The 21,651-nt window shown below is 40.6% G+C and overlaps 2 long non-coding RNA genes across 2 annotated transcripts; both read left to right on the forward strand.

Annotated features, from left to right (window-relative positions):
- The first annotated feature begins 5,407 nt into the window (after window positions 1-5,407).
- LOC131319549 (uncharacterized) lies at window positions 5,408-6,396 on the forward strand. The gene is made up of 2 exons (XR_009197999.1): window positions 5,408-5,613; window positions 5,665-6,396. It is a non-coding gene; the product is annotated as an uncharacterized LOC131319549 (long non-coding RNA).
- Window positions 6,397-16,640: 10,244 nt separating this feature from the next.
- On the forward strand, window positions 16,641-18,260 carry LOC131319434 (uncharacterized). The gene is made up of 2 exons (XR_009197966.1): window positions 16,641-17,124; window positions 18,004-18,260. It is a non-coding gene; the product is annotated as an uncharacterized LOC131319434 (long non-coding RNA).
- The last annotated feature ends 3,391 nt before the right edge of the window (window positions 18,261-21,651 follow it).

A 21,651-nucleotide genomic window follows, 5' to 3' on the forward strand; every position in this document is an offset into this window, starting at 1 on the left:
AATGGAGGTATGAGATACCAGACAACATTTCAAAACAAGAGTTTTTGGCCATGAGGGGCCGAGCAAAACGCGTTGTCATGCCACAAAGGGGCCGAATACCTGTATTATCCAAAAGTACTAGTACCACGCAGGGCTAAAGAAAAACTACGGTCGCACAGGACCTACAAACCTGACTAGAATGTTTGCAATGTTACACCACGAACTTACCATTCAGTCCAAGTTTTGGACTTCTAGAGGAGTTTCAGATGGAACCTCTGTGTTGATTTCAGCCGTAGAATCACCTCCAGCAGTGTTCTTCTCCAGATTGATAGGTTCATTAGCTGTTTCTCGAACAGGTGATTGAACAGGATGAGCATCATGAGAGTCAGTTGGTATATCCTCTTCGGCATAAGCAAAGTCATCAATCTGTTGCTCCACAACATCCTCATGCTGCCCCACGAAATCTTGAGTATTAGGAAGCCGGCTGCTCGGAAGATCATTACTCACCCATGCCAAAGGGGAGAATCTTCTGGGACACCAACCTTTGTTAGGCACGCTTCCTAGCATGCCGCCCAGATTTTATCCTGAATTGCTGGCATTTGATCAACATAACTTGTCGTTGCCACATCAAAACCCCTCTGATATCCATCATCATAAGCCGCCTTCTTGGTGCTGTCAATTTTAGAAAATGCTTGGTTGAGACTCTCCTCGGCAATTTCAAGCTTCGCCTTAGTTCCATCCGCCTCCAGTTTTGCCTTATCTCTCTCTCTCTCTCTCTATCTCTCTCTCTCTCTTTCTCTCTCTCTCTCTCTCTATCTCTCTCTCCAGCCTTGTTATTGTTTGAAGCTACCTTATGTTATCCCTTAGAAGCCTATTCCGTTCAGGTTCGATCTCCTGCAGCTTTTGGCCCAGTGCAACCATCTTTTGGATAAACTGAGGAAATCCAAGTATGATGGGAAGCATTAATATAATAACATGAGATGTTAGGATTCGACTAAAGTTATCAAAATACTTTACCTTTATCCCATTGACGAGACTAGTGGAGATAAGCCGATCAGGTGGAGATCCAGATTCCTTTTGCATGTCTACTGGAAGCAACAGCCCTTGAGCAAGTGCAAGTGCCATTTTTGAGGAACTGGCACTATCTCCAACATGAACGGAACGATCACCCCTAATGAGTAGGGGAGCCCATTTTTAGGGAAGTACTTGAGTGGATGGTGATTGGGGCTCATGGGTGTCTGTATCAGCCTGTGCGGCGGAAGTAGTCAGGTCCTCGGTCCTAGGGCGGTTATCTCGGTGGGCATTTCTTGCCTCGAGAATGGTATCGGAAGCACGAGAAGATGAGGTGGACCGATTAGAGCCCCCTATTACGACGAGGTGGCGGGGGGGTGTGCCTAGTTAAAATCGCACGACCGGTACCACGCCCCCGTGCAGACACAGTGAGGAGAGAACTTAGATTCACGAGTTGAAGAGTCGTTATACCTGAATTTGGTGGGGATGGGGAATATCCAGATGAGGAGGATTGGCTAGTATCACGATCTGGATTTGATTGCTCGGCTTGTCGTTGAAAGGATCTTCTAATAATTAGATGGGGAAGTGGAATACCTTTGGAGATAGGTACTTCACCGGGTTGTCTGGCAATCGTAACCCCAGCACTAGATCTGAGGTTTCTCGACTGGGGAGCAGATAAGGTTGAAGCAGCACTGGTGCTAGGGTTGCTGAGCCTTCTGTCAATAAAGCTTTTGTAGGTAGGGTCGTAGCCCAATAAAACGTTCACGTCATGGCCCCGACCAGCTATTGAAGTACCAGGCTCTCCTGTGTACTTTAATATCCTGTTGATCTCCGATGTTTGGACAAAGCTGGTTTCTCGTCTTGGAAGTTTATTAGCATTCATAGCTGCAATATTAAGAGCCAAACAGAGGTTAGAAGTACAAACAAATGGCAAAACGAAGATTTGAAAGCATATGAAACAAAATTAGGAGCAAACGTGGGTAGCCCCATATGTGGGGGCAATGAAAGCCCACCACCACTTTACCAGGCTCTCTCGTGTACTTTAAGATCCTGTTGATCTCCGATGTTCGGACATAGCTGGGTTCTCGTCTTGGACGTTTATTAGCATTCGTAGCTGCAAATTTAAGAGCCAAACAGAGGTTAGAAGGTACAAACAAATGGCAAAACGAAGATTTGAAACCATATGAAACAAAATCAGGAGCATACGTGGGTAGCCCCATATGTGGGGTCAATGAAAGCCCACCACTTTACCATCTTTCTCTACCTACATCTTGTATCTAAACTTGGGTGGAGCTCGTTTTTGGTGGATTCAAGCATATAGCTCTTCGTAGACCAAGGGTTTTGCTCAAAACCCACTTAGGTAGGGATTTCTCTCATCCTCTACATGTTTTGTGGTGATTAAGTGTGATATGGGTGTTTGTTTGCTGTCTATGATCGAATGGTATACTTTGTGGCATTGAGAGTTGCTTATTCTTTCGAAAGTGGTATTGATTGTTATGATCCATGAGCTATCAGTGACGTGTGTGATAATGTCGGTGTGTGAGTAATGAATTATGGCTTCGGTATTGACTATGATGATAGTGTGGTTGTCGCTGTGAAGCGATTATGGAGTCTATTGTGACGCAAGGGGTGGGAACACAAATGATGCAAGGGGTGGAGTCTATTGTGACCCAAGGGGTAGAAACACAATTCGCAAGGGGTGGAGATTCATTGGAAGAAGTGTGCGTTTGCGTGTGTGGGTGTATGTGTATGAGAATGCTATGGTACTTGCAGAGGGTGTTGACGTACATTGTTTGGATTTGTCATCTAATTGATTTGCCGCATTCATGCTCATCGTCTCATTACATATAGATTTTGTAGGGAATTTTCTACTGGGCTAGTGCAGCTCAACAAAATCCTTCTTTTCAGGTCCTAATGCCGGGCAATAGATTGCATGCTATGGTGTGCTTGGATATGAAGATTTTTGGAAGCTAACTTGATTTAGTTACTCACTCATCTTTGTAATAGACTTACTTTTGATTAAAGATGGCTTTGTAACTAATTTAACTCTTGAATTATCTTCTGACTTAAGTTTGTAATATTCTAAACACTATGTACTTGTATCGAAGTTAATTTGGGCCGTGATGCCAAGCGTGTAATTAATTAAAAATGGAAACTCGTTTATAAATTGAACAGGTGGGAAACCATTTTGGGTATTATTTATCTTATGCGAGGATCTTTTATTGAAATGGTTTATTTATTTATGTTGAAAATCGAGGGCGTGACACTCGCTGTCTGAAGCTAATTAAACCATGACTGGGCACTTCCTTTTAGGTTAACTGGGAATGCTCGACACATAACTTCATCTAGTACTACTTGAAGATGCATTAGAGATTTGTATCTTTCCAAATGATCTAATGGGTCCGTAGAGCCATTACATGTCTCTAATTGTGGCATCTTGAATTTTCTTGGGAGTGGTAGCCCTATGACTTCGGGTGTAAAAGGTGAATCTTTGGTCTGCACTAACTCTTCTACCGTAGCGGGGGTTTGCGCTTTAATGTGTTTTACCAACCCTTCAATCTGGTCTTGCATCTTGAACAACGCCTCTTGTTCACCTGGGGACCTTTCTAGAGGTGGCTTACTATACTTTCTCCGATTTTGGCTTTCCTTTTCACTAGATTCGCCTTCTTCCCAGTTATCTTCTTCTTCATGTTGACTATGTTGCAAGTTTAGGATACTTGGTTCTGAGATCTATTTTCTAAGATCTGCATTTTCTTGCAATGCAGTCTGTAACCCTTGGGTTAATGTTTTTATTTGCTCTTGCATGTTAGCAAACGCTTCTGGGGTTACTTCAGCGCCTCCAATCTTGCTTCCTGCTGCGACTTTAACTGCCTCCACTGCCTTAGCGGCCTTTTCAGTGGCGGCAGCCTTAGCGGCTTTGGCAGCCTTAACAACTTTGGTGGCCTCGGCAACCTTAGCAGCTTTGGCAGCAGCGGCAGCTTTTGTGATGTTGTCGACGCCCATTTATGGGGGGTCTGAAGCCATTGTTGTTTTGCTCGATCGGGTTTCTACCATACAAAACTATTCACCGTAAGGAAAAAGACGTTTCTCACAGACGGCGCCAACTGATGAATTAGCTTTGTCGTCAACCCTGGCCTGTTCCTGCAAAACAATGTAAGAGCTCCAGTCACCGGTGTGGTGGCTTGCCAACCACCCTCGGATACCTAAGTCAATAAAGTGTTTGATATTATGGTGAGGCAGACAGTGCTCTCAATTAGGTATTACGTAACTTTGATTAGTGTTCTTTCGTTGTATTTTATAGGCATCTTGATAGGAGGTTGAGTCCTTGTTGGACTGTTCAAGTTAATTCCAAATTTACTTGTTTAAGGTTAAGAGGAGTCTTGCCTTAGCTAGGAATCCCAATTCACTCCTGATTGTGTACCCAGGGGAGTTGGTGCTTATCTTATTGATGGCATCCTATATCTCATAGGATTTCGTCTCTATCTAACCAAGAAGAGGTATCTTTGTTGGAATAAGTACATTCAACAGCCGTATACGTCTGAATATTATTCCTCTTCATGCAACTAAGGACCTGAGTTGGTCCTTCAGACATTAGGATAGCTTCGTCCGCGGAGCTAACCTTGTATAGCCTGACTCTATCCCATGTAAGGATTATTAAAGAGGTCCAGGTGCGACTAGTCCCCACTCCCTAAGTCTGTGATTCTCGAGGAGCTGGCCTCACTAGGTCTATTATACTTATCAGGGCATTACATGACCATATTCACCTCAAATATGTTAAGTTAGGCCCCGTTCCATTAACATTTTTTGCACTTTTAGAAAAAGTGCAAGTTTGTCTTTATTCAATTTTTTTTGTGCCAAACTTTTGTAAATTATTGATTCGAGTCGGAAAAATAATTTTTTTTCTTTTACCCAAATATTTTCAACAATGCTACTCACACAATGATCCAAACACAACAACTTACACAACCTCTCACATACATGTGAGGCCCACACATAATAATGTGTGTTGAGCCCACATGTATGTGAGAGGTTGTGTTTGATGTTGTGTTTGGATTATTATTTGAGTATTATTTTTGAAATATTTTAGGAAATAACCACTTTTAAACAAAACAAATTAACCTCTCTCTTTTTTTTTTTTTTATACTTTTTTTGCACTTTTAGAAAAGTGTGTAGTTGTAATATTGTTGTTGTAGAGTTTTTCCTTCCATATATCCATCAGAAAAAATAACCAATAATGTTACAACCACACACAAACACTTACACACACTAACAAATGGGGTGGGGTCCACACATACTGCACACCTTCAGTGTGTGTAGGGCCCGTCCCATTTGTTATGTGTGCAAGTGTTTGTGTGATTATGTATCATTATATAATTATTGAAAAACAAGTTGCTATTGGATTGTAAATCGGCAGAGGTTGAGAGCTTCTCTCTCTAAACCTAGAGAGAGAATGCACTCCCTTAGTCAAAAATCTACCACAAATCCGGTTCTGAGTTTTACAGCTCAAATCGGAAACATTTATCTCTCTAATTCCTTCTTCGGAGGGTTCTATAGACCCAAGCTCTGAATCTGGCCTGTCATGGTCGAACCAGAATCAGTCCGCACCATTCATCCGGGTCAGAGGTAACTTAAGCTCTGAATCTCTTCAATCCGCACCATTCATCCGAGTCAAAGTACACCCCGTGGACCGAGGTCCACAATAGTTAAGAGAGCTGGAGAGTCCATCGGAGGGCTGCCAAACCCACCGCTGGACATTCGACCGGCATCGCAGAGACTACCCAGGAGCCACTGGGCTCCATTTCATCTTCACGGAGAAGACCCAGAGCTCCTTCCTCATGGGTCCTTTTCTCGGCACAAGAAACCACTGATGACCCTATCAGATCCGGCGTAGCTTAGCAGCCATCCCAGCGCACGTCGGAGAGCAGCTGCTCGTCAGAATCAGTGGTGTCCGGTCCAGCTCTGGTGGACCTTACGCCCACAAACCTCGGCGTTCTCCGGCGATGGTGACCTCGGGTTGCTGCCAAGACATGGGGGTGTTCTTCGGGCCGACCCTAGTTCCTAGGTTGGAACTACACAGGGGCTGTTCATCATTCCCAGATTGAAGGTATGAACGATTGAAGAAATCTATGTTTTGGGCCGACTAACTGGCTGTATTATTATTAGTACTTGTAGATTCATTTTTAAACACTCGATTGGGTAGTCATCTGTTGGACTGAAATCGGGTTAATCTATTTGGAAGACATTTGTTTAAATCTATGTGATTGAGTTCCCTAGTTGATTCCAGTAGACCAGTTTGGGATTTACAGTAGACCAGTTCGGGTTAATCTGTCCTGGTATTTTACAGTAGACCAGTTTGGGATACATTATGATCTTTAATTGGATTGTGACGGTTTCATCTGGACAAAATTAGTTCCATCGCTCATGCTCTTTGTTGAGCTTCTTTACATGCCTAGTAACTTTGCTTCATTAGCTTGGCTCTTTTGCGTAGTACGGTTGTGACCATGGTTATCATTGATTAGATTGGGTCTTGCTCTGATTGAAAGGGGTAGCTTCTGTGGCTGTCTTGATTAGATCGGTGGTTGGGCTCTGATCGAAAGAGGTAGTTGTTGGGGCTGTCATTGATTAGATTGGGGTTGTTCGCTGATTGAAAGGGGTAGCTTATGTGGCTGTCTTTGATTAGATTGGCGGATGTGCGCTGATTGAAAGGGGCAACTTTGGTTCTCCTGCGGTATCTTGTGTCCTCTTTTTTGCCAGATGATTCGGTGGTTTTGCGTTGTTAATGGTTGAGGCTCTTGTCTGTCCTGCTTTTAGATTTTAGTGAGACTTAGGAATTAGGTTAAGGGTGTAGTAGTCTGGATGGAATGGGCGTGGTGTGCAGGGTACTTGGGAGGGTAACCTTGTCGGATGCAATCATTTCCAGTTCGAGCCTCTTCTCGGTGCCTAGTTCCTCTGTAGTAGCTATTCTTTTAGAAGTGGGTATTACGCTTGTTGATCTGGGTTTGGTTGGAATATTAGTTTCTTGGTTTGCTTATCCCATCTTTGTAGTCTGTGGTGATAGGTAGTTGGTTAAGAGTGGATTGTTTTCTAGTGAGCCTTAGGTATTGGTTGAGGGAGTATTAGGCCGAATGGAATGGGCGTGGTGTGCAAGGTGGGGCCCCCTGTTGGATGCCGTCATCTATGGTTCGAGCCTCTTCCTGGTACCTGGATCCTTCGTAGTAGTTGTTCAGCTTCACTTGATGCCAAATTACTTTCTTGCTGCTAGTCCTCAGTGATGGTTATCATGTGGTTAATTCTGATCGCGACTATTTATTTCATTTCCTAGCCTAGCGGGATGTGCTAGGTAGTAGTTCACTTTCGTGTGATTAATACTCGTATCACCTCATATCATACCCCATTGTACTATCCCTCCGCTTAGATGGATAGTGCAACGGGGGTATGATCTCAACACACATGACACTTTTGTTGTTTTACTTACTTTACCCTACGCTCCTTGTGGGTTGTGCATGGGTTATCGCATTTTTTTCAATCTTCTTTGATTTTTCTTTTCTTTTCCTCCTGGGGTATACCCCTTGTAGGTTATATATTCGGTTAACCTTTTTTAAATTTCAAGCTAATTTACCAAAAAAAAAAGTTGCTATTGGATGACTGGGGGCACCATTGAGCATAATTTTAGAATTTTTTGTCTTTTACTTGTAGTAACAACCATAACATGAAAGTAATGGACTTAATACATAAAATTTGCTACAATATATATATATATATATATATATATATATTCGAACATTCAGCACATGCAAATAAATACTGAATAAGAAATATATATATACCTCTCCATGACGCATCGCCGGCAGCACTTTGCCTAGTTCCAATAGCACCCCCCGATAACATGATTGAGGAAGTTGAGGAAGAAGATCCCGAGGAAGAAGATCCTAAAGAGTTTCCCGAAGAGGAACCCGACGATGGGGAAATATTGATTTTTGAAGAGTTACTGGCAGAGTGGGTTATGCCCGACTTCATGGACATACCCACTGACTCGGGAGTGTACCCCCATCACCTTTCGAGACCGACATAGGCGAGTATAGGGTCGAATTCCTGAGTATCTTTTAGACCAGTTAGGAAAGCTTAGCAAGTGGTTGGATCTTTTGTTGTAATCGGAATGCAGTAGGAAGCTTAGGCTAGTAGGCTATCTATGTTGTACTTGTTATTTAGTAATGAAAGACTTGTATTTTCCTTTTGCATATGATCACTGTTTATGTGTACTTGTAATTATTTATGTTCAGTACACTCCTTACACCGTTAAGTCTAATATATAACTCTCTTATTATTATAGATGTCGAACCTACCACGAGGAGGATGCTCACCTTTCGCCCCACGAGTCTTGGCCAACTATCGGTCATTGCAAGCACCAGAGTACACCGGACCAACCTTTCCATCCGAGGATGGCATGGAGCTTTATAAAGTGCCAATCACTTGGGAGATGTCCCCACCAGTTGCAAATCTCGAGCCCCTTCCACCTACCTAAGTCCCTACACCACCTGTGCAGAACATTGAGCAACCATTTGACTATACCATGTCTGACCTGGAATTAGAGGCTGCAATGATGAACCTCTCCCAGTACTACCTAGAACCACTGGAGGAACCACCGATCCTAACAATGGATGAGATGCTTGCACAAGAACATGAGCGTCTTCTTAGAGAAGAGACCGCTGCCGAGAGGAGCTACAAGATGTGGCTGAGAGAAGTCTTTGGAATCAGTCCACCCTAGAGTGTTGAGGCCACGGAGTAGAATAAGGCTTTGTAAGCCGTAAGATCGTGTAGTAGGAGCGTGTACGATCGTCTTAACGTGTATTAGGGAATCTTGTTTTAAGTCTACTTGTCTTATAGTAGAACTCTATGTTTGTGATTGTAATATCCTGCTTATCTATGAAAAATTTGCCTTGTTTTTTTTGTTTAAGAGTACTGTTGCATACTATATAATCTATTGCGCTTAACTTCTAGAAAGATATACCTTTTACAAAAGGAAATTGTTAAAAAAATTAAGACTCCCCCTTCCAATTTTTACTCATAGATGGTGAACCGGCGCAGTGGATTAGGATACGAGAACTGAGAATCCTCTAACCCTCACCCCGACCTAGCTCAAATCATGCAAGCGCTCGTAACAGCCTTAAACGCCAACCGCCGAAACCAAAACTGCGATGATGAACCTATGACCCGAACCCGAGTGATGAACGAATTTTGCAAACGCCGACCTTCAACGGAGATACCAACCCCACCGTGGCTGAATCATGGCTGAAAGAAGTCAAGGTGATCCTGGACACCTTGGAGATTACCCGAAATGGAGATCGTGTAGCCTTAGCCATGTACCAGCTGAAGGGAGAAGCTCGCTACTGGTGGGATCTGATGGAGGCAACCCATGCCATAGCCACCATGACATTTGCCGAGTTCGAAACCCTATTCCTCGACAAGTATTTTTCCACGCCTCTTTGTTTGGCCAAGGACCAAGAGTTCCTAAACCTGAAACAAGGAACGATGACCGTCACTCAATACGCGGCCAAGTTTGAGGAACTGTCCCGTTATGCTCAAACTGCCATTGCAACAGAGGACAAGAAGGCGATAAGGTTTGAGTGGGGGCTGACCACTGCTAGAAGGGTTGTGGTAGCTCAGGCTTTCCTCACCTATACTGGTGTTGTGAAGTGTGCTCTTTGACTGGAAGGTGAAGAGAATGACTTCAAAACCCGATAGAGGAAGGCGACATGCAACACTGGCGGACCTATATGAACTCAACCTTCCAACAACAATCGTGGACTCTACCCTACTAAACCCTTCACCCCATTGCAAAACAACCAACCTTGGAAGACTGCTGCACCAGGACATGGCGAACCGCAGAGGGGCGGCAGAAACATAGCAACAGTTCAGTGCTTCAACTGTCAGGCTATGGGCCACTAGAAACGTGAATGCCCCCAACCCCAGAGAGAGAAGTGGAGGTTTTGGAAGCCAGAAAGCTCAACAGTCGGGACAGGCCGAATTTGGGAAGCAAAACCCAAGAGGCCCATCGCAGCAGCTGAATAGGTAGAACAAGGGGAAACAGCCTGCGGGAACCCAGCAAGGCACTGGAGGACGCATCTTTGCACTATAGACTGAGGAGCAGGAACAGGATCCCTCTGTGATCCAAGGTACGCTATTATTGTACAGTACCTGCGTGCAAGCTTTGTTTGACTCTGGAGCATCACATTCGTTTATATCTTCTGCTTGCATAACCGCCCTAGCACTAGAAATAGAACCCCTAAGTACGAGTAAGAAAGTCACATCGCCGTTGGGGGGGAGTATAACTGTTAATCTAGTGTGTAGAGGGTGCAAAATAGAAATAGCCAACCTACGACTGACCTGCGACCTCAGAGTGATCGACATAGCGGATTTCGACGTAATCCTTGGAATGAACTGGCTATCAGCTCATCGAGCGGTCATAGACTGCCACCAGAAGACGGTGACGGCTCATACTTCTGAAGGGACTCGTTTCCGATTTAAAGGGGATAGACAAACGACAAGTTCAACGACGAAGAGATCCAGGTGGCAGAATCAACTATTTGAATGGCTAGCTAGTTTCCAAATGGAAGAAACCGACCGGATGGAATTGGGCTTACCGCACATCGTTTGCGAGTACGTCGATGTTTTCCCTGAAGAACTTCCAGGTTTACCACCTCTAAGAGATAAACTTCTTTATAGAACTCCAACCGGGAATAGCACCAATCTCGATGGCACCATACCGAATAGCCCCTGCAGAACTAAAGGAGCTCAAGACCCAATTACAGAAGCTGTTGGATAAAGAATTCATCAGACCAAGTACATCACCTTGGGGAGCGCACGCATTGTTCGTGAAGAAGAAAGAAGGAACACTTCGACTGTGTATTGACTATAGGAAGTTAAACTAAGTCACAGTCAAGAACCGATATCCCCTGCCTAGGATTGATGACCTATTTGACCAATTGAGAGGAGCAACCTGTTTCTCCAAAATTGATCTCCGATCAAGTTACCATCAGTTAAGAATCCGGGACGAGGACATTGCCAAGACAACCTTCCACACCCGATATGGACACTACGAGTTTGTAGTGATGCCGTTCGGATTGACAAATGCTCCGGCAGTATTCATGTGTCTCATGAACAAGGTCTTTCAGCCCTACTTAGACAAATTTGTAGTGGTGTTCATTGACGACATCTTGATATACTCCGCCAACAAGGAGGAGCACGATTTTCATGTCTCGTTTTCATGCATAGACTCCGCGGTAGGACTTTTCACATACGACTTCATAAATCATTCATTGTAATCTTGAAACTAAACTAGCAAGATCATTCAACTCTATATTATTCTATCATGCTCATATCACAGCTTAAAGCATAATGCCATATGTATGGACGCCTTTGGAGTGAAAATCACTTATGCTTTACAACAAGACAAGCAATACAAAAAATTCATAACACATTCTCATAACCATCTAAAGATCAAAATACGAATACTTCTATCAACGATAAAGTCTTATCTTTTGAAAAACCGTTCTTTCTACCTTTGTGGGAAATTCAAAACAACACATGTTTATTAGAGTAAAAGTCGATTATTTCAACATGCTCATACTTCCATTAGCGAGAAAAAGTTTACTAACTATCATGCATTTCAAATCTTATAGGCGATAGATAACTTTATATACTTAAAGTTAGGGTATAAGAAGATTCTACGTTATACTTTTCATCATACGGTTCTATGTAATACGTAGAGTTTAGCATACGTAGAGTTTAGTGGACAAAGGGACTCTACATATACTTAACATATACTTAGAAATAGCGTATAAGGGACTCTACATATACTTAGAGATAGCGTATACGTGACTCTACATATACTTAGAGATAGCGTATATGGGACTCTACCTTTCTTCTTGGCGGTAGTTGACGACTACGGAAAGTAAGTTGGTGTTTGGGCAGAGTAACTTCTTACGGTGAGCTTCCGGGAGCTTCGAAAGAGAAGGGTTTCTCTCGAAACTAATTTGTGACTAAAACTACTCTACTTTATGGATCAAAAAGGTGGTTTGGGGATGAGTTTCTTGAAGAACACAAGAAGAGCTTCAAGAACAAGGAAAACTAAGCAAGAACAAGTAAGAACACAAGCTTTCTTAGAGAGAGAAGTTGCTAAGTGAAAGTATGAGTTAAATGGCATGAGGGTAGTCCTATTTATAGCCAAAATTTAGGCTCTCTCTCCTCCTCTCATGGTCGGCCCTCTCTCCAATCCTTCCATGGATTTGCTTCATGGACTTGTCATTTCAAGTCCTTCAATCAATCCATAGCCTTCCCTCACTTGTCACTTCCATTTATAGGCCATCATGAAGGGTTTTTGACTAGTCTTGTCCTAAAAAGAGGTTGCTTGCAAGAAAGAACAAAATCAAAGCCTAGGATGTACTTAGGAAAACTACTAATGGGTTGGCATGTAGTAAATAGGCTTAGGGCTATTAAGTAACTTGTGAAAGAGAACAAAACACAAGCACACACTCCACCTCTCTCTCTCTCTCTCTCTCTCTCTCTCTCTCTCTCTCTTGCATATATATACATATATATATATATATATATATAGAGGAATTTTCAAGTGAGGGATCTCTCATTTTGTTAAAACAAAAATGATAGAGGTACAGAAATTTTGGGACCGAATCCGGACCGACGGCCGCCGGCGAGCCATCTCCGGCCACCGGACGGCCGATCCGAGCCGTCCAAAAATTCTAAAAAAAAAAACCGAGGGGCCCCGCGCGGGAATCAACGTCATCCGAGGTGTGTAGGGTGCTTGATCGGAGCACCCCTTTTCGTATGTGTATATGTATATATACATATACACATACGAAAAGGGGTGCTCCGATCAAGCACCCTACACACCTCGGATGACGTTGATTCCCGCGCGGGGCCCCTCGGTTTTTTTTTTTAGAATTTTTGGACGGCTCGGATCGGCCGTCCGGTGGCCGGAGATGGCTCGCCGGCGGCCGTCGGTCCGGATTCGGTCCCAAAATTTCTGTACCTGTAGTGTTACTCTTGTTAAAATGAGGGACTTTCATTTCCCGATCAAATTTTGAAAATCCGAACCGTTCAATGTGTGCAGAACGTAATTTTAAGGGTCCCCGCAAGAAATCAGCAAAAAAAAAGACCGGGAAGGGCGTCATCCAAGCAGTTTTTTTTGAACCGTTCAATGAAAACTGCTCGGATGAAGCCCTTTCCGGTCATTTTTTTTGCTGATTTCTCACGAGGATCCTTAAAATCACGTTCTGATCACTTTGAGCGGCTCGGATCATCGAAATTCAATCGGTAAGGAGAGTCCCTCATTTTATTAAAATGAGGGATCCCTCACCGGAACCTAACTATATATATATATATATATATATATATATATATATATAGGAAAGTAACTATAGTATAACTAGGCTTAAGGCTATAACCCTAGGCATGACTTGTCTTATAAAGTTGTATATATATGTATATACGCTTGGCAAGTCTAATCTCTATTAACCAAGGGATAATAATTCCCCTAACATTTGTTACCCAATGGATAAAGAAAAAGTAAGGTTGACATGAAAGGTTGAAATGACAAGGTTGACTTCTTGGAAGCAAGGTACAAGATTCCCATGTGACTAGTCTTGTCACACACACACACACACACATACATATATATAGAAATCTTCAAGTAAGGACTTTATATGCGGACCTCTCCATTTTTCGCCTTTTCCGATCGAATTTCGATGATCTGAGCCGCTTAATGTGTTCAGAACGTGATTTTAAGGGCCTGCGAGAAATCGGCAAAAAAAAATGACCGGGAAGGACTTGATTTGAGCAGTTTTTATTTGAACCGTTCGATAAAAAATAAACAAAAACTGCTCGGATGAAGCCCTTCCCGGTCTTTTTTTTTGCTGATTCCTCGCGGGTACCATTAAAATCACGTTTTGAACACATTGAGCGGCTCAGATCGTCGAAATTCGATCGGGAAAGGGAGGTCTGCATTTTATTAAAATGAGGTGGTCCTTATTAGAAGGGGACTAATATATATATATATATATATATATATACGGGACGGTTCCGCGGACAACTATTTAGACACCTAAAAAAACACCTCAAATCTCAATCTCATAATTTCTGATCAAATTTTTATGATCTGAACCGTTCAATGTGTGCAGAATGTGATTTTAAGGGTGATTGCGAGAAATTAGCAAAAAAAATGACCCGGAAGTGCTTGTTTTGAGCAGTTTTTAATTGAACCGTTCATTAAATCTAAGCTAAAAACTTCTCAGATCAAGCCATTTTCGGTCTTTTTTTTTGCTGATTTTAAGCGAGTACCCTTAAAATCACGTTCTGATCACATTGAGCGGTTCAGATCATTAAAATTTGATCAGGACTATGAGATTTTTTTTAGGTGTCTAAATAGTTATCCATGGAACCGTCCCGATATATATTAGTAGACTAGTTGCTATTATCCAATGGGTAATATCTCTCCTAACATTTATAGACCAAAGGGTAAAGAAAAAGTAAGGTTGACATGACATGACCCAAGATTCTTTTCTTGATTTGTCGCATCAAAGCTTTATTGGCTATTAAAACTCTGTTACCCAACGGTTACAAGTTTCCGTAGCGGTTGTTAACCAAATGATGAAAGAGAAAGGAACTAGGTAGTTTGGTTTCTCCAACTAACCGGTTAGAAACTAATTATACTAACCATGTAGGGTTTTGAATCAAGAAATGAAATTTCAAAGGACTAAAATCTAATTATAACGAATTATCAGAAAAAGAAAAAAAATAAAAATATAATTCCAATAGCAAACGAGATTTTATTTACTAAAAATCAAAGTCGTTACAGTAGTTGTAATATTGTTGTTGTAGAGTTTTTCCTTCCATATATCCATAAGAAAAAATAACCAATAATATTACAACCACACACAAAAACTTACACACACACACTAACAAATGGGGTGGGGCCCACACATACTGCACACTTTTAGTGTGTGTAGGGCCCATCCCATTTGTCGTGTGTGTAAGTGTTTGTGTGATTATGTGTGGTTATATAATTATTGAAAGATAAGTTGCTGTTGGATGACTAGCATAGCCAGAAATTTAGGTCGGTGGGGGCACCATTAAGCATAATTTTAGAATTTTCTATCTTTTACTTGCAGTAACAACCATAACATGAAAGAAATGAACTTAATACATAAAATTATGCTTAATGGTGCCCATGCAAATAAATACTGAACAACAAATTCAACCAACTAAAACACATAGAACAAACTCAAACGCATAAAACTTGATCAAATATAAAAACACCATCCAAAACACTGATGAAAATATAAAACGGTACACATTAACGAAAATGTAGGCCTCAAGGAGACATCTAAAAAGAAAACATGAAACATGTGAAGACTAAAAATCTTCAAGACTATTGATCCTTTTGAGCTTCGAGTCTTCTAGATCTCAATCCTAAAAAAGAATGATATGTCAATAGAAGCCCAGTTAATACGCCAAGTCATTTGTTTAAGGGATGATATATGATAACAGAGGAAAACTAAATTATAATACACTGCAACTTATTGTACCTGGTATGATAAAGGAAACTACAACAAAACTTCAGGGTAAACAATATTGGTAGTGGAATTTGTTTCTTCTTCGGAGAGAAGGATGGTTATACGGTCAAAAGACGTGCACCTTGATAATGCCCACATATAGTTGCCCATGACTAAATATAGGTGTGCGCAAATCAACCCTAACGAATTTTATTGATTATCCTTGTGGTTTGTTAATAGTTATAGCATATGCCAAGTGAACTGGAAATTGATGCCTTGTCATATGAAAAGGAAGATTTGAAGATGACGATGATAAAGATATTCTTGGTATGAAGGCTAATTTGTCAAATTTTTCACCTGTTAAAATCTTAACTTCAATAATATGGGAGCCGCATCTAACAACCATCATCCTTGTACCATTACAAAGACCATCTTTTGGGGCAATATTTATTAACAATATTATAGGACAACCCACTTTCAACTCTAGCTTAAAAGCCGGTAGCCCAGTTGGATCTAATAAGTTAAGATACTCGTTGGCATACCGGTTAGTGATGCTTCTATCCATTCTGTCATCCTCAGACATTTTATCTGCAGCTAGATAAGTGTGTCTATTTCCTGAAAAAATATTTAGTGCGGTTCCATTTATAGCATTCAAGTCATCATTCCGAGTAGAGTGAATCGTGCGTTTAGTAAAAAAATATTGGGGTTGATGTAGTTATCACATCTAGTTGGGGATAAACTCTCGATACCATCAACATTTAACAAAGTAACATGGAGCTAAACATATTGACATCTATATAATCTACATGATATGAGACATTTAGTGACGTTATGACTTGGGTAAGCTTACCGGTTGAGCAGTTCATATTGACATTCGACACTTCAATTACTCTTTAAGCATCCCTTCGCGACCGGACTTTTTCAGGTGCTAGCTGCATGTCAACTACTTCACCTATGTGCAAAGTAATTTGAGATTGATTATTTTTGGACCCCAATGTATATTTCAAAATTCACATAAAAAACAAATATATTTTCAAACATTGTTTTTTTTTTTTTTTTTTGTGTATTGGAGTCTAGTGTAAGGACCCGTATTTTTGGAAAATTCTATAAAGGTTATATAAATACAAGAAGTTGAGGTTAATGTGAAATTTGTTGAGTTTATTTGATTTGGGGTTAAAGTGTTAGAATCGATACTTGAAGGCATGTTTATGTAATTAGTATATATGCTAGTATATAAGGGGTGTGTGTGTTGTAGGAGATCAAAAATCTCTCATATCTCTCTTTCTATCTCTCACGCCTCTCATCTCTCTCCATCGTCTCTCTCTCTCTCTCTCTCTCTCTCTCTCTCTCACACACACACACACACACACACACACACACACACCAAAAATCTCACTCAAACACTCAAAACCCACAAAGTCTAACCTCCATTCCACCACCATCTATGCGTGCTCTCAAGCTTGTAGTTCGTTGGGTTAAGCTCAGAGAGGAGTATTCTTGGAGGATTTTGAATTCAAAGTTCTAGGGCGTGCTTGATCGGGTTGGATCTTTGCTTATACACCTTGAGGTAGGAATTTCTTGCTCATTCTATGTGTTTATGAGTTGATTTTGTGCTCCAATTGTGCCTTAGTTTGAGGTTTGTTGCTTGGGTTCGTTCTTGAAAAATCTGCAGAAAACACGTCAGGGGATCGATCCCTCTGCTGTCTGGATTGTCGGGGGATCAATACCTCTGCTCTATGGATAGATTTTGTTGTTTGATCCTCGTTCGATTGTCTTGATCCCCGATCACTTCTAACACACTCCAAACACCTTTAAACCACTTCTTGACTTGATTGTTCGTATTTCAATTGGTTCATCGATCACTCTATCTCTTTTTATTCTCGTTGTAAGTAGAAATGTGTTGAATTCCATGGATATGTTATCGCTTTCGCCGTCCTTGCTTTATATGTGTTTATGCACATTGTGGCATAACAAGTTAAGCATTAAGGATTCTTTTGATGTTTAGTGTTTTGTTATTAAGTAAGATGGGATGGAAAAACATAATAGGGAATAATAAAATGAATACGAAGAAAGCCACGGATCCACCGTAAGGTGTGATGCTAGAAATGGGACACACGGGGTCCCTAATGCCCAGAAGTGCATAAGAAAGCCACGGATCCACCACAAGGTGAGATGCCGGAATGAACATGGGACGCACGGGGTCCCGAATGCCCGGAAATGAAATTGAAATATGAGACATAATAAAAACGGAGAACTTAAGAGATGGTTAAGCTACGTGTTATGAACAGTGTTGTTTATCTTTAAGCTTTATCGCATAGCCCTTGCTCTTTGTGAAGCCCTGCGTTGCCTATATTCCTTCTGGTGCATCAAATCACTTCCTTTGCATATAGCTTGAGCCTAGTTATCTCTACTGGGTTAGTGTAGCTCAACCTATCATTATTTTCAGGTACATCCCAAGGATATTGACATGAAGTGCATGGTGTGCATGCTTGACTTCATATCTTTTGAAAGCCGACATTGAGAAGTTGCTCTAGCATCTTTTGTATGATCTCTTTTGAAAAGATGTAGTTGTAACTTCATTTGAACTCTTTGACTTTGGATATCATGTTATCTCTAAATTTACCGTCTTTGACCAACTATGGAATTTGGGCCGAGGTGCCGATATTGTAACTCCATTTAAACTTGATTTTACTCTTGGATAAATTATGGGAAAGCTTTTGGGGTATTATAAAGTATATTAGCACTGGTTTTTCATTTAGAAATGTTGTTGTTGTTATTATTATTATTATTATTATGTTGAAAATCGAGGGCGTGACATTTAGTAACAAAAAAAAAAAACTCCGTGTTTTTAGCAAAATGAAAAGCACAGTTTACCAATATTTTTAAGTCGTTCTATAGGAAACTCCATATTGTAAGCAAACTGAAAGGCGTAGTTTACCAATTCATGGGTCAATCTCCATATTTGTCTCTTCAGTTGCTTCTTGAGAATTCTCATGCTGGCAAACTCCTCCTTCATCTGTACATATAAACAAAACAAAACTCAGTATTGTTAGCAGACTAAATTCAGTTGAGCGATACACCTACCTATTTATATGGTAAATATAGTATTTGTAATTAGAAGGCTTACAAATTAGTGGGTCGATTTCCATATTTTGCTACTCAATTGTTATTTGAGCTTCCTCATGCGTCTTGACTATTTCTTTCTCGCTATTCATACTGTAAACGTTACACAAAAAAATGAAGATACTTACCCAAAGAGAAAATAAGTAACATAGAAGAGGACCAGCACATTGGGCAATACATTTTGAATAATAGCCTAATAAAAAAGAGATTCGTATAAATGGTAGTAATATACAAATAACAAAAAAATAAAAAATACGGTAGTGACACAAACAAAGACTACATTGACAGAGAAAGACTACACAAACAAAGACTACAAAAGATGCCAGAGAAAAAAATGTCAAAGTGTCGCACATATTTATTGGAGATAGAGAGGTTAGCACTTGTCACATGCACTGTCAATGAAAAAAGGAGACCACAAATGTCTGTACTGTACATGAGTTTTTGATAGAGCATGATATAGGAGAGAGAAAATCATAACAAAACAAACACAACCAACTACCCACGGCTGAAACTTCCTAATCCTTGCAACAGTACTTTACTATTTAGTACATAATAGGCCTGTGCAAAAAACCCATCCACCCGCGGACCCGACCCGACCCGACCCGAAGGGTCTCGGGCGGGGTCGAACATGTGGTTCGGATGGGTGCGGGTTCAATTTCTGTTAAAAATCATATTTCGGTTCGAGGTTCGGTTTGGTGCGTTTCTTACTTGACCCAACCAATCCACAAAGATCAACTCGATTTTTGGTCGGACCTGACCCAACGAATCGGGTTCGCGGACGGTTCTTACCCCTCTTTGGTTGGGTTTGGAGACCTACAATATTTGTTACCCGACATGTCGGATCAGGTTCAGGGTCAAACTCGACCCATACACACCCCTAGTACATAATATGTAGTGCCATTTTGGTTTAGACATTCTCTGCGCATTCAAACCTCTCCCCTAGTACATAATATGTAGTGCCATTTTGGTTTAGACATTCTCTGCGCATTCAAACCTCTCTTTTCTTTTGGTGTTAAGCTCCAGAATCAGTAAGCTAAATTTGAAAGGAAAAGAGGAAAGATGACTAATCTTGGACAATCAATTACACTCAACAGGGGAACAATTATTAAGGTTTCAACTGCCAAGCCTACCGTGAATTTTTTTAAGCCATAGTGTTAGACTATTAGTTGACATAATGACTTCAAATTTCTTCACCATCAAACAACTCTAATAGCAGTACTACAATGCAAACTTGGCATTTTCCAGGATATCAAAGATAAGCAAGGAAGCCCTGTGCTACAGTGCTGGCTGCCGACTGTTGATCCAATTTATTCGACGAAAAGTTCATTGATGATTTTTGAGTGGTATTTCTGCACAAATGAAAAAATAAATAAACTAAGTCGGTCATTGAACTATGGAAATTAAACCTGAAAAATCACAAACAACAACATAATTTGTCATGTTCTCAATCACACTGTCAGTCTAATCTAGTGTACCCTGTGTGTCGCCCGCGTCTCCCAAGCCTTGACTTTTCTCAAAATTTGTTTCTTTATTAAGCTTAAAACATGTTTCTTTATTGCGCCTTAATAATTGTTGCTCGCATCTACCGAGCCATTTAGCTTGCATATACTTGTGCTTCCTCCATGGCTAGGGATGAACTTGCTCTTAGTTACAAAGAACAATAATCAAATGCAGCTATTATTGGAACCACAATGTCATAGTAAAATTGAAGCCATGATAGAAATTGTGCAACAAACTTCACCCATTCATCAGCTGTTGCAGATGATTTGGAAAAACAGAAATGAATAACAAATGAAATGCAATTTTTAGAAAAATTAGTCACACTCTGAAAGTTCGTATGTTCCTTTTTTTTTGAATAGCAAACAGAATTTTATTAATCTCTGAAAGCTTAGTATGTTTCTAATAATAGCAATAAGATTGTGGTAGACGTGCTATGCGGATTTATAATTGGAGTATCATATTCACAGTTGTAAAGGAATGGCTACCATCTAACATAAACTAACCATAAGATTGTGGAACCGAGGTTGATGTGCTATGCTCTCTGAGATTTATGCATTGTAGGTATTCAGGCTTTTCAAATTAAAGAAAAAAACTAACCATAAATTAACATAAACTAAACTAACTATATGTATTCCATGTATTCATTCATTTTGAATAATTAGGTTGTCACTTGATCACTTTAGCCCTGTAAAAGCAATCAACCAAGGAAGACCCACAGAAAGAATCATCAAAATCATCTACTATGTGTCATAATTTCTTGAATTCATTTGAACATCTTCTCTAAAAATCACTCTAACAGACTTTGATATGGGTTACAATAGCAATCCCTAGACAACTTTCTAGACCCAAGACAAAGAACCCAAAATTTGACCAAAATCTTAAATCTTTATCATAGAGCAGATCCCAAATTCTAGCAATAACTCACCATAGTTTAGATGCTTGCAAGAAATCTTACCAATTGGTGGGTCAATTTCCATGTTTTGATCTTCAACAGATGCATGAGCATCCTCATGCGTCTCGACTACGCTCACTGGTAGCATTTCATTGTCACGATTTATCATGTAAACGGGACACAAAAAACTCGACTGCAAATCACTATTACTATAAATGCATACCATTTTGTTTTTTATCTACTTCATGAGCACTCTCATGCCGGCAAACTCTTCCTATATATAAACAAAAGAAAGTCGGTATTGTTAGTAGACTAAAAAATGTAGTTTAGAAGTCTTACCAATTGGTGGGTCAATTTTGCATGTTTTGCTCTTCAACTAGAGCATCCTCGTGCGTCTGATCATTTGCATTATTCATCCTGTAAATGGGACACCAAAAAAACGAAGATGGGTAACTAAGTTAGTAAATTTGTTGATATATCTATGTTCCTCCTTCTATGTTCTCAAAAAAAAATAGATTCAAACATTTTTCTCTTCTTTTTATGTGTGAGGACGCTTGCTCGAATAACTACAAAAACACA

This window comes from Rhododendron vialii, chromosome 3a, assembly GCF_030253575.1.
Source record: "Rhododendron vialii isolate Sample 1 chromosome 3a, ASM3025357v1".
Taxonomy (NCBI): domain Eukaryota; kingdom Viridiplantae; phylum Streptophyta; class Magnoliopsida; order Ericales; family Ericaceae; genus Rhododendron; species Rhododendron vialii.